Source organism: Lagopus muta, chromosome 5 (genome assembly GCF_023343835.1).
Source record: "Lagopus muta isolate bLagMut1 chromosome 5, bLagMut1 primary, whole genome shotgun sequence".
NCBI classification, from domain to species: Eukaryota; Metazoa; Chordata; class Aves; order Galliformes; family Phasianidae; genus Lagopus; species Lagopus muta.
Genome location: NC_064437.1, coordinates 28,027,528 through 28,040,121, shown reverse-complemented (window position 1 = coordinate 28,040,121; position 12,594 = coordinate 28,027,528). Strand labels below are relative to the sequence as shown.

The 12,594-nt window shown below is 53.2% G+C and overlaps 1 long non-coding RNA gene across 15 annotated transcripts in view; it reads left to right on the top strand.

Moving 5' to 3' along the window:
- The first annotated feature begins 243 nt into the window (after window positions 1-243).
- Window positions 244-12,594, top strand: part of LOC125694124 (uncharacterized) — a 112,747-nt gene continuing 100,396 nt past the window's right edge. For 14 of the 15 annotated variants that reach the window (XR_007377401.1, XR_007377402.1, XR_007377403.1 and 11 more), the window contains exons 1-2: window positions 244-317; window positions 1,394-1,520. This is a non-coding gene — a long non-coding RNA (uncharacterized LOC125694124). Of the gene's footprint in view, window positions 318-1,393; window positions 1,521-5,770; window positions 5,874-12,594 lie in introns of those variants that run through there. The other variant, XR_007377415.1, reaches the window with a different exon arrangement.

The following is a 12,594-nucleotide window of genomic DNA, read 5'->3' as shown; positions in this document are numbered from 1 at the left end:
TCTAGGGACTGGAGTGAGAAAAAGCCATTCACATCTCTGTTAAGCAAGGGGAGAGATGGGACACATAGATATTTACTAACCCTTGTGTATGAGAGCTATTAGGTTGTGGCCTGAACCAGTGATTGAGCACCTGGTGAAGGGATGTAGCTAGCCTGGGAGCCCAGGTGGAAGCAATTCCCATATGTGACTGGGAGGGGTGGTCCCTGGCTCCATCCCTCCCTAACCTCATTGAAGGGCTGGCAGCTGCAAGGGAAATATCTCTTACTTGGGGATCACTTCTTTTGGAGTGTTTGACAAGCCCTGGTCTCGTGAAAGGGGTAAGTGATTTCTTCTTTATTATTGGATTGAGTCCTCTGCTTTTCTTGGATGATCTGAAACTGGTTTAAAGCAGCTATATCTGCTGTTCCCTATCTTTATGCCTTGCCATCTTGAAGGCTCTGCTACTGACTTACCATGCTGGAACCAGAAGGATCTCAATCATGTTCACTGTGGATAAAGGAGTTCATATCTCTACAATGCAAGAAGATGAGATGCAGATGTATGGGATCTTTTCCATCAGGAAAAGGGTCTGGGTAGCAGGTGCTTTTGGTAAAATGCAGCCCTCGCAGCCTGCACAGGTCAAGTGCTGGTTTCTGCAGGGGATGACAGTTATGGGGAGTTGGATGCCCTGAAGGGAAAGCCATGGATGGATAGGAATGGTGGATTTCTGGCAGTCTACCCCAGTTCCCCATTGGGCTAGTCCAAGTCATAGATGACTACAGGTCCAGCCCTACCTCCTTTCAAGACAACAAACGAGAAGCCCAACTCTCTGCCTTTAGGAGCTAATGAAGCCCCTTCAATAGCTGAACTATGTAATGAACCTGCAGACTCTCCTTATAACTTTTCTAAATGGCTGGTGTAGGAGCCGAATGGCAAATGGAGACTTCGAGTGCACTACAGTTGCCTGGATACCAACAATGACCCCTTCAGCAACATCTGTCCCAAATGTTTCAGAACTGATTTCTGTCCTACAGGAACAGACTTACTCCTTTCTGGTTGCTATTGGTGTCAAAGACAGGTTTTTTGTGGTCCTTTTGTGGGAGATAGATGACAATCTGACAAACAATCTGCATTTATTTGGAGGGAGAGCAATGCACACTCACGTCATTACCCAAAAATAACGACAGCAGGACCAGTCTAGGATACACACAGTGAGAAGGTGTTACAAAAAGAATGCTCACCCATCTCCAAAAAACCTAGGCTTGCAGCAAGAGTTCACAGAGAAGGGATCTCCAGCAAGAGATCCATCTTTGGTGGCAGTCAGCCCTTAAAATGAGGTCCAGGAGGTGGAGTCTGTCTCCACCCCTTTTGGTCTTCACCTGTGCTTCCAGGGCAGATTGAGTCTTTTTTCCAGGTGCTCAATCAGTGGTTCAGACTATGACTCAGCAGTTGCCATACATGTGGGGATACGTTCACCTGCTATGGTGCTTGGAGTACAGGCACGGAGGCTGGAGAAGGTTACAGCGGACCATGGTGTCCAGGTTTGTCAATATATTAAAGACATCCTCGTAGGGGGGAATGATGAGATCAATGTAGGGAATACCTGAGCCTGCACAATATGATAGCTGAAGAGCTTGGATTTGGATTTAGAAATACCCTCAGATAATATACAGTGCCTGGTAGAGAAGGGGATCACTATAAGGAACTGCAAGCCTCCTCAGCTTGCAACGCTAGACCACGGATACAGAAACCCCAAGGCCACAGCCCTCCTCCAGTTGCTGGTTTAAGGAGGCACCATCCCCATTCCAGCCAGGGCACTCCTGGTCTCCTCTAGGTTGATGCCTCACTGTGCTCTCACCCCTACAAACCAGCACCCACCCACCAGGGCTGCCCCTTGTGGAGTCGCTCCTGCACTTCACACTAGACCACCTCTCACACACACTGGCTCAGTTGGCTTGTCCTTTGCCAGAAATCACTCTGCCTTGCACGCTTGTGCTCTCTGCACTTGCTGGTACCACCAATGCAGGGATCCATTGCCCTGTGCTCTGACCCCAGTAGCTGCACTCAGAGACCAAACACACGAGTGCACAAGTCAGACAGCAGTCAGCCAAGACAGAACAATAATAATTGATAATATTTAATCAAAATTCTACATTGACAGGATGGAATCAGTTTGGGTAGTATGGTTCTGTCATTAGTTGGACTTGATGATCTTTCAGGTCTTTTCCAACCTGAGTGATTCTATGATTCTCCAGGGAGCTGCCTGATGTTTGCAGCCTCGTACCTCTCCTCATGCTGTCCCCTGATGCAGCTGCAGATGCATACCCTGCGCAGAACCCAGAACACAGTCCTGGTGACAGCTGGCATCCAGTAGTGAGCTGCTGCTCTCTTCATCTCCCCAGATGAGGAACGAGATATGCTTGGTGGCACACTGGCTGCCTCAGCAGCTTCTTCCTCACGGTTGTCTTTCCGTTCTTCTTCCATGCCCTCCATGGTATTAAAGCAAAAAAAGGAGGGTGTGGGCATGCTCTCAGCCATTGTTACAGTGTCCCTGGCATCCAGCACGCTGTGATCAGTGCTGGCATTGCTGGCAGCATTGTCAGTGGTCTCTTCCTGTGCATACTTAATTCTAATAGGCTGGCTTTGGGAATCACAAGATGCAGGGAAGTGGCCACCTGCCCTCAGTGTCATGGCACAGATGTCCAGCATGTCCCAAGCAGGGTTGGCAGCACTGGCACCATCATCTGCTGCTTGGAGTGCAAGAAGACTGGGCGTGCTCACACTGTATCGCTCAGACACATTCCTATCGGACAAAAACTTCCTTCTCCTTGCCTTGGATTCTGAATCACGGATTCTGCGGATTGCAGGGTGAACTGAAGGACATCCATAGGCCTTCCTGTTGATCCCTCTGCGATCTTGCAATCTCTGTGTTTCTCCCAGACCTTGTCCAGAGGACTCAGGCATGGCCATAGGTGATTCTTCTCTTTCTTCTTCCTTGCATAATGACAGGAAGTAGGGTCCTTCACTGGCCACCTTTGGAGAGCGTGCTGCTGTGCAACAGCCTGAGTTTTCTGCATCTTGAGGAACCGATGCAGGCAATGGCTCAAGCTGTCCTGCAGGCCCAGGACCTGTGCCCAGAAGAGAAGCTAAATGAACTGTTTCTGTCTCATCAGACTGGGTAAGACATGCACTCTGCAGGTCACCAGATGACTGTCCTGCAGTTCCTGTCTCACCAATCTCTTCCAAACCATGCTGTTCATGTGTGTTTGGCATGCATGAGATGTTCCAGCTGGACATCTGCTCCTTCCTTGCTTCATCCCGAATCTTATGAATTGCTGGGAAAATTGGAGAATATCCATAGGTCTCCCCATAGATCTCTCTGGCATCTTGCAGTTTTGGTGTTTCTCCCAGAGCTTGTTTGGACAATTCCAGCATGGCCATAGCTGTTTCTTCTTCTCCTCCCTCACATGCTGACAGGAGGAGTGGTGCTGCATTGGCCTCCTCTGGACAGTGGGCAGTCTCAAAAGCATCTGAGTTTTCTGCATCTTCAGGAACTGATGCAGGCAATGGCTCAAACTGTCCTGCAGGCCCAGGACCTGGGCCCAGAAGAGAAGCTGAACACACTGCTTCTGTCTCACCAGATGGGGCAAGACATGCACTCTGCAGGTCACCAGATGACTGTCCTGCAGTCTCTGTCTCAGCAAACTCTTCTAAATCACGCTGTTCATCCTGCACTCCAGCATCCCAAGATAAGAACTCTCCTGGTGCAGGAAAGGGGCCCTCCACCCTCGATGTTGTGGTGCAGGTATCCAGCACACCCTGAGCAGTGTCAGTAGCAATGGCACTGTTACGTGCTGCTTGGGGTCTTAGCAGCCTGAGCATTCTCACGTCTGGCCAGGAGATGTTCCAGCTGGACAACATCTGCTCCCTCCTCACCTCATCCCAAATTCTATGAATTGCTGGAAAAATTGGAGAACATTCATAGGCCTCCCAGTTTATCCCTCTGGGATATTGCAGTCTCAGTGCTGCTCCCAGAGGTTTTCTGGAGATCTCAGGCATAGCGATAGCAGTCATTTCTCTTTCTTCCCCCTTGCACACTCTTGGGAAGAATGGTGCATCATCAGACTTCTCTAGAAAGTGTGCAGCCTTGGGAGAATCTAAGTTGCCTGCATCTTCAAGCAGAGTCTCCTTGTCTCGCTCTTTGCCGCCTGCCTGCCCTCCTGGGCCCTTCTGAGCTGCTCTGGACAGTGGTGTAGTGGCAGAACGAGTGTCTCTGGTGCCCTCCTGAGCATCTCTCCTGAGCAGCTTTTCTGAGCATCTCTCCAAGCGGATTTTCCCAGCCTTGGTGGAGAGCACCTGGGCCGTTCTTGCTGGTGTTCTCAGGCTGCTGGTGGGTGCATGGCGCCCTGGTGCTGCCAGCTGCACTCCGACTCTTGGGCTTGCAGCGGCAGCAGCACAGCTCAGGGACACCATGTAGTTTTGACTGGGTCTGTCGTGCCGAGGCACAAGAATGGTTGAGCAGACTTCCCGAGCTGGACCCTGGCTCTCAGCCCTTGCTGTCCTGTCCTGGACATGCAAGGTTCCCGGAGGTCTCGGGGCAAGAACTGGGAGTCTGCAGCCTGTAGTGCCCATGGCACGTGCTCTGCCTCCTGCAGAAGGTGTGGAAGAGGCTGCTGCTGGCAGAGCAGGTAGCTTACAGGCCCTAGAAGCTACTGTTGAACGCCAGGGTGCAGGTGCCGGCCGCCCTGCCTGCCTTAAGCAAGGCAGCAAGGGTGGATGAGGCTGCCTCCCGCCCGCCTGCAAGAGAAGCCGAGGAGAATGGCCGGGTGAGGGACAAAGCCCCGTCGCCGGGCTCCCCTCAGCTCCCTCAGCCTGTCTTTGTAGGGAGGTGCAGCCCCCTGATCAAATTTGTGGTTCTCCTCTGAACCCTCTCCAACAGCTCCCTGTCTTTCTTGTACCAGGGGCTCCAGTCCTGGACACAGTACTCCAGATGGGCCTCACAGGTGCAGAGTAGAGAAGGAAAATCACCTCCCTGTCCCTGCTGGCCACCCGTCTTCTGATGGAGCCCAGGATATCATTTGCTTTCCAAGCTGCAAGAGCACACTGCCGGCTCATATTAAGCTTTTCATCCATCAGGCCGCCAAGGTGCTTCTCTGCAGGGCTGCTCTCAAGGACTGCTCCTTCCAGTCTCTATAAATGCCTGGGATTCCTCTGGCCTAAGTGCAAAAATTTCACTTTGCCATGTTGAACCTCATCAGGTTCACCTGGGCCCACCTTTCAAGTCTGGGCGACATCACTTGTTACCCGCCTCCACCTGGACATTAATCCATTAATCACCACCCTCTGTCTGCGGCCATTCAACCAATTTCTTATCCATCGGGTGGTCCACCCATCAAATCCACATCCCTCCAATTCTGAGATAAGGATGGAGATAAGCCTTCCTCTCCTTCTTAAAAATGGGAGCAATGTTTCCCTTTTTCCAGTCACCGGAGCAGTTTACCGGACTTGTATGCATTCAGCTGCATCAGGAAGTCTCAGACATGTTCCACTGTTACAGTGGGATGGAACCTGCTCCCCACACCCTCACTTAGAGATTGCAGGGCCTGTCACATTATTGTCAGATCCAGAAACTTTCTCTTGCACTTGCATTGTTATCCATGGGCCAGACCCCTGCACATTGCAGTGATTTGTGTCTCTCAAGAAGTTCCAAAGTTGCGTGAGCACACAGATCAGACAGCACTCAGCCAGGATGGTATAATGATAATATTTAATCAGAATTCTGTGTTGACAGGATGGAATCAGAATTCTGCACTGACAAGATGGAACCAGAATCCTATGTTGACAGGATGGAACCAGAATTCTACATTGACAGGTTGAAATCAGATGTCTCCGGGGAGCTGCGTGGTGTTTGCAGCCTCGTGCCTCTCCTCTCGTTGTCCCCTGACGCAGCTGCAGGTGCAAATCCTGCGCAGAGCCCGGAGCACAGTCCTGATGACAGCTGGCATCCGGTGGCGAGCTGCTGTTGTCTTCATCTCAACAGATGAGGCACCAGAAATGCTTGGTGGCACACCAGCTGCCTCAGCAGCTGCTTCCTCACTGTTGTCCTCCCATTCTTCCACACCCTCCATGGTATCAGGGCAAAAACAGGAGGGTGTGGGCATGCTCTCAGCTGTCACTGCATTGTCCCTGGCATCCAGCATGCTGTGATCCGTGCTGGCATCACTGGCAGCATCATCAGTGGTCTCTTCCTGTGCATGCTGAATTCTAATGTCCTGGCTTTGAGAATCACAAGAGGCAGGAAAGAAGCCTTCCACCCTCGATGTCGTGGTGCAGGTGTCTAGCATTCCCTGAGCAGTGTCAGTAGCACTGGCACTGGCATGTGCTGCTTGGGCTCTTAGCAGCCTGAGCATGCTCGTGTCTGGCCAAGAGACTTTCCAGCTTAACATCTGCTCCTTCCTCGCCTGATCCCGAATTCTCCAGATTGCTGGGTGTACTGGAGAGCATCCATAAGCCTCCCAGTTGACCTCTCTGGGATCTTGCAGTCTCAGTGCTGCTCCCAGAGCTTGTCTGGAGACTTCAGGCATGGCGGTACCATTTACGTCTCTTTTTCCCTGTTTGCACACTCTTGGGAAGAGCACCGCGTCATTGGCCTCCTCTGCAGAGTGTGCAGCCTTGGGAGAAACTAAGTTGCCTGCATCTTCAGGCACTAATGCAGACAGAGGCTCCTTGTCTCGCTCTTTGCCGCCTGCCTGCCCTTCTGGGCCCTTCTGAGCTGCTCTAAAAGATGGTGTAGCTGCAGCACGAGTGTCTCTGGTGCCCTCCTGAGCAACTCTCCAAGCTGCGTGGATCTTCCCAGCCTTGGTGGAGAGCACCTGGGCCGTTTTTCCTGGTGTTCTCAGGTTGCTGGTCGGTGCATGGCGCCCTGGTACTGCCAGCTGCCCTTCAACTCTTGGGCTTGCAGCGGCAGCACAGCTCAGGGACACCACGTAGTTTTGTCTGGGTCTGTCGTGCTGAGGCGTTAGAATGGTTGAGCAGACTTCCCGAGCTGGACCCCGGCTCTCCGCCCTTGCTGTCCCGTCCTGGACGTGAGGTCTCGGGGCAAGTACTGGGATTCTGCTGCCTCTAATGCCCACAGCATGCGCTCTGCCTCTTGAAGGTGTGCAAGAGGCTGCTGCTTGCAGAACAGGCAGCTTAGAGACTCTAGAAGATGCTGCTGCACGCCGGGGTGCAGCTGCCGGCAGCCCTGCCCGCCTTAAGCGAGGCAGCAAGGATGATTGAGGCTGCCCGCTTCGCCCGCTGGCACCGCCGCAGGTCACCGACGGGGAAAACTCCCGCCCGCCCGCCTGCAAGAGAAGCCGAGGAGAAAGGCCGAGTGAGCGCGGTCCTTCCCGCTCACGCCGCACTCGGCACCGAGGACAGCGCTCAGCCCGCGGGCGGCCGCCGCCCCGCTCCCCGCAGCCGCGCCGGCACAGGGCGGTCCCCACGCGGCGCGGGAAGACGTCCGGCCCCGCCTCCCTCGGGCTACCTACCTGTGCGTCGCGGCGCCCGGAGGCCCGCGAGCTCTCCGGGCCGGGCAGCTGGGGCAGACGGACGCCGCGGAGGGACGAGGCCGGGCTCCGGCCGCCCGGCGGCGGCGTCCGTGGGGAGAAGGAGGCGCGGGACGGACGCGGCGAAGTCGCCGCCGGCCGAGCCCGAGCGCCTCCCTCCCCGGCCCGCACCCCGCGGCGGTCCGGCACGCGTGGCGGCCCCGCGTCGGGCCGGCGCTCGTCCTTCTTGTCCCGCTCCTCGCTCATCGTCGCGTCCTCGCGCAGATGCTCGGTCGCAGGCACTCGGGGGAACCTCCTCGCGGAGCCTCTCTCCCGAGAGTGAGCGGCACTCTCTGCGGGGGACTCCGGCCCCTCGAGGCGGCCCCGCGTCACAATGGCCTTCGGGCGCGACGCCGGCCCGCGTCACAAAGCTCCCGCGCCGGGTTCCCGTCTTCCCGCTTCCCTCGGCCATCTCCGCGGCCGCCCCCGGACCTTTGCCGGCGGCGTCGTGGCCGTCGCTGACGGGCTCGCCCTCCAAGCGGCTGGAAGCGGCCGCGTCCGGCGCGGGGCGGCCCCCTCTCTCGTCTCGTCGCCCAGCCCGGCCGAGTGCACCCGGCCCGAGCGGCCCGTCCGCACCTCGGTCTCGTCCTCGTGCTGCGGCTCTCTGGACCCCGCTTAGAGTTCAGATGTGCCGCGCTCTGTGGAGCGGCCCGCGCTGGAGTAGCTGGGCGTAGCCTGAAGGACTGAGGCTGCAGGCCGTGGAGAGCCGCTAGGGAGCGGTACGCGGGACACAGCTGAGCCCCGTCGCAGGGCTTGCGGTAACCGCAGGGCCGTCCGCAGGGGCTGGAGCAATTGCGGGGCCTGTCACGGTTTATTGTCACATCCAGAGATTTTCTCTTGCGCTCCAGGCTGCTGAATCACGTTGTTATCCATGGGCCAGGCCCCTGCATATTGCAGTGATTTGTGTCTCTCTAGGATTGCCAAAGTGATTGCATACCTTTTCCAGATGTTTTGTTCTTTGTGATTCTGCAGTTGTTCAGGGGTAATGTTACAAAACCCTGGAGGCTGTGCATTTTCACCAGTGATGAACAAGAGCCTGCATGCTGCACTTGTAAAAATCTGTGCCAGCGGAGGTGACCACTGTTTCACAGCTGCTGTGATGGTGTCATTGCTGAAACGCACCACCCAGCACCTCACTGTGCTCACATCCGCTGTTTGGTCTCTGTCTACACTCAGCAAATGTTGATGAATTTCAGTGGGTGCCATTTTGTCCTCGTCGAGGATTTCAGTGACACACCTTTGCTTCATTTGCGGTGTCACGCCAGTTGCCATTTTGTCAGACTGCTCCTCTGCAGCCATCTGTTGTGTGACAAATACAGCAAAATAGTGGTGAGAAGGTTCAACCTCTGTGTCCACATCACCAGCATCTGCCTCTGATGTTCTAGGACAACATAATAAAAATGGAAACTTTACTTTTGTAGCAGACCTCATTCTTTTGCAGATTTAGATCTGCTAATAATCCACAAAGAGAATCAAACGTTCACAAACATTTTGCCAGGAAAGTTCAGCTCCAGAGGTCAGTTTCCCATTTCATATTAGCAGACATAGCATTGGAAAGAAAGGGTACTCACAAGTGCTGGTTGACATTAAAGCATCGTTTCGTCCAAGCTCGGGGTTTGTGAATTCCTAAGAGTTAGAAGTCAGGCAAAAATAGCAGGAAACCTGCCTCCTCTATCGTCTTTGAAAGGTCTTGGAGAATGGCAGAGGAGTCTGAAGACCTGAGGATAGGCAGTGTTACTCTGGTCTTCAAAAAGGGCAAGAAGGTGGATCCAAAGACAGGGATCTTTAAGAGAGAATCCAGCAGCAGAGGGTCACAAAGATGAGTAGGGGCCTCGAGCATCGCCCTTATCACCCTTAGGCTGGGAGACTCTGGACTTTTCAGCCTGGAGAAGACTCAGAGGTGATCTCATTCCTGTTTATAAATACCTGCAGTGGGGGAGACAAGTGGATGGGGCCAGGTTCTTTTTGGTGGTGTGCAGAGATAGAACAAGAGGCAGTGGGCACAAACTGGAATGCAGAAAGTTCCATACAAACGTGAGGAAGAACTTCTTTACTGTGAGGGTGACAGAGTACTACTGGAACAGGCTGCCCAGAGAATATCTCCTTCTCTGGAGATATTCAGGACCTGTCTGGATGCTTTCCTGTGCAACCTACTGTTTCTGTAGCAGCTGAGCAGGCTGCGAGAGGAAGGTGCCAGGAAAATAATCTGCTGTACTCAGCAGTCAGAGGGAGAGACTGATGCCTGGTATCATGCAATGATACGGAAAGACAGGCAGCCCTGTCTTTGGGCGATTTAAGAAATGGATAAGATCTCCTGAAAAACTGACCTTAGGCACACAGCAATGGAAAGAGTTGGAAGCACTTTTAATAACATGTTTCTGAGAGCACGAGAGCTCTCCAACCCCCAGAATAAGAAATCAGGCAGGGCTGGCAGGAAACCAGTATGGCTGAGCAAAGACCTGATGGGGTGGCTGAGAGAAAAGCAGGAAAAACAGAAGTCCAGGAGGAGGGAATGGGTAACCTGGTAGGAATATAGGGATGCCGTCAGGATGTGCCTGGATGGCATCAGGAAAGCCAAAGTACAGATGAATTAATCTTGGGAAGGGCTGTTGGAGCAGGTCCAGAGGAGGACCAAAAAGATTATCAGAGGGCTGAGGGCTGGAACCCCTCTCCTATTAAGCAAGGTTGAGGGAGTTGGGATTGTTTAGCTTGGAGATGAGAAGGCTCCAGGGAGACCTCACTGCCATCTCCAATACTTGAAAGGAACTTACAAGCTGGAGGAGGAGGAACAACTTCTTATGCAGGAAGTGATAGGACAATCCAAGTCATTCTATGATTCTACGACACTGTAGAGAATGTCCTTTACTGGGGGAGTTGGACTAGATGATGAGATCCTTTAACCTGTACAATTCTGTGATTCTGTGATAATGTGCTGTGTGAGGATTTCTTCCAAGTGCTGGTTCAGCAAATGCACAGTTGAATAGAATGACCTTGTTTGACTTTCCTAAGAAAACTGGGATCGCTTTCTGTCTGCACAGACCACTGCTGCTACCGAGAAAACAAATTAAACACATACAAAAGATAACTCGCAAAACACTACAACATTACTACTGAATTCTGAGACATCTCCACTTCCCTCTGACCATGGTTTTGGTGGTATTCTGATTTTAATCCCTCTCAACAACCAGTAGAGTTTCCCTGCTCTCTAATAATTGTATTTTCCCAAATGTGCCAAATTTCTTTACCAAGAAACAAAAAGGTGTTGTCACACTCAGGGTGGCACCATACAGAACCACTCACCCCGTAACCGCAAGTGAGAATCGCTTCATACAAGCACCCGAGTGCCAGGAAGAACGGTCCCCTCATCAATCTCCCCAGTTGCTAACCATGGACGCAGGAATCTTCAAGGCCACAGCCCACCTCCAGTTGCTGGTTCACTCACCCCTTTCTTCACAGGGGATCCCACACACACACCAGGCTTAGCTGGCTTCCCCTTCGCTAGCCTTGCACACCCACATTCTTTGCCCTTGATGGTTCCACTGACACAGGCATCCTCCACCCTGTGCTCTGACACCAGTAGCTGCACTCAGAGACCAAACATCACTTCACTGGCCACCTTTGGAGAGCGTGCTGCTGTGCAACAGCCTGAGTTTTCTGCATCTTGAGGAACCGATGCAGGCAATGGCTCAAGCTGTCCTGCAGGCCCAGGACCTGTGCCCAGAAGAGAAGCTAAATGAACTGTTTCTGTCTCATCAGACTGGGTAAGACATGCACTCTGCAGGTCACCAGATGACTGTCCTGCAGTTCCTGTCTCACCAATCTCTTCCAAACCATGCTGTTCATGTGTGTTTGGCATGCATGAGATGTTCCAGCTGGACATCTGCTCCTTCCTTGCTTCATCCCGAAACTTATGAATTGCTGGGAAAATTGGAGAATATCCATAGGTCTCCCCATAGATCTCTCTGGCATCTTGCAGTTTTGGTGTTTCTCCCAGAGCTTGTTTGGACAATTCCAGCATGGCCATAGCTGTTTCTTCTTCTCCTCCCTCACATGCTGACAGGAGGAGTGGTGCTGCATTGGCCTCCTCTGGACAGTGGGCAGTCTCAAAAGCATCTGAGTTTTCTGCATCTTCAGGAACTGATGCAGGCAATGGCTCAAACTGTCCTGCAGGCCCAGGACCTGGGCCCAGAAGAGAAGCTGAACACACTGCTTCTGTCTCACCAGATGGGGCAAGACATGCACTCTGCAGGTCACCAGATGACTGTCCTGCAGTCTCTGTCTCAGCAAACTCTTCTAAATCACGCTGTTCATCCTGCACTCCAGCATCCCAAGATAAGAACTCTCCTGGTGCAGGAAAGGGGCCCTCCACCCTCGATGTTGTGGTGCAGGTATCCAGCACACCCTGAGCAGTGTCAGTAGCAATGGCACTGTTACGTGCTGCTTGGGGTCTTAGCAGCCTGAGCATTCTCACGTCTGGCCAGGAGATGTTCCAGCTGGACAACATCTGCTCCCTCCTCACCTCATCCCAAATTCTATGAATTGCTGGAAAAATTGGAGAACATTCATAGGCCTCCCAGTTTATCCCTCTGGGATATTGCAGTCTCAGTGCTGCTCCCAGAGGTTTTCTGGAGATCTCAGGCATAGCGATAGCAGTCATTTCTCTTTCTTCCCCCTTGCACACTCTTGGGAAGAATGGTGCATCATCAGACTTCTCTAGAAAGTGTGCAGCCTTGGGAGAATCTAAGTTGCCTGCATCTTCAAGCAGAGTCTCCTTGTCTCGCTCTTTGCCGCCTGCCTGCCCTCCTGGGCCCTTCTGAGCTGCTCTGGACAGTGGTGTAGTGGCAGAACGAGTGTCTCTGGTGCCCTCCTGAGCATCTCTCCTGAGCAGCTTTTCTGAGCATCTCTCCAAGCGGATTTTCCCAGCCTTGGTGGAGAGCACCTGGGCCGTTCTTGCTGGTGTTCTCAGGCTGCTGGTGGGTGCATGGCGCCCTGGTGCTGCCAGCTGCACTCCGACTCTTGGGCTTGCAGC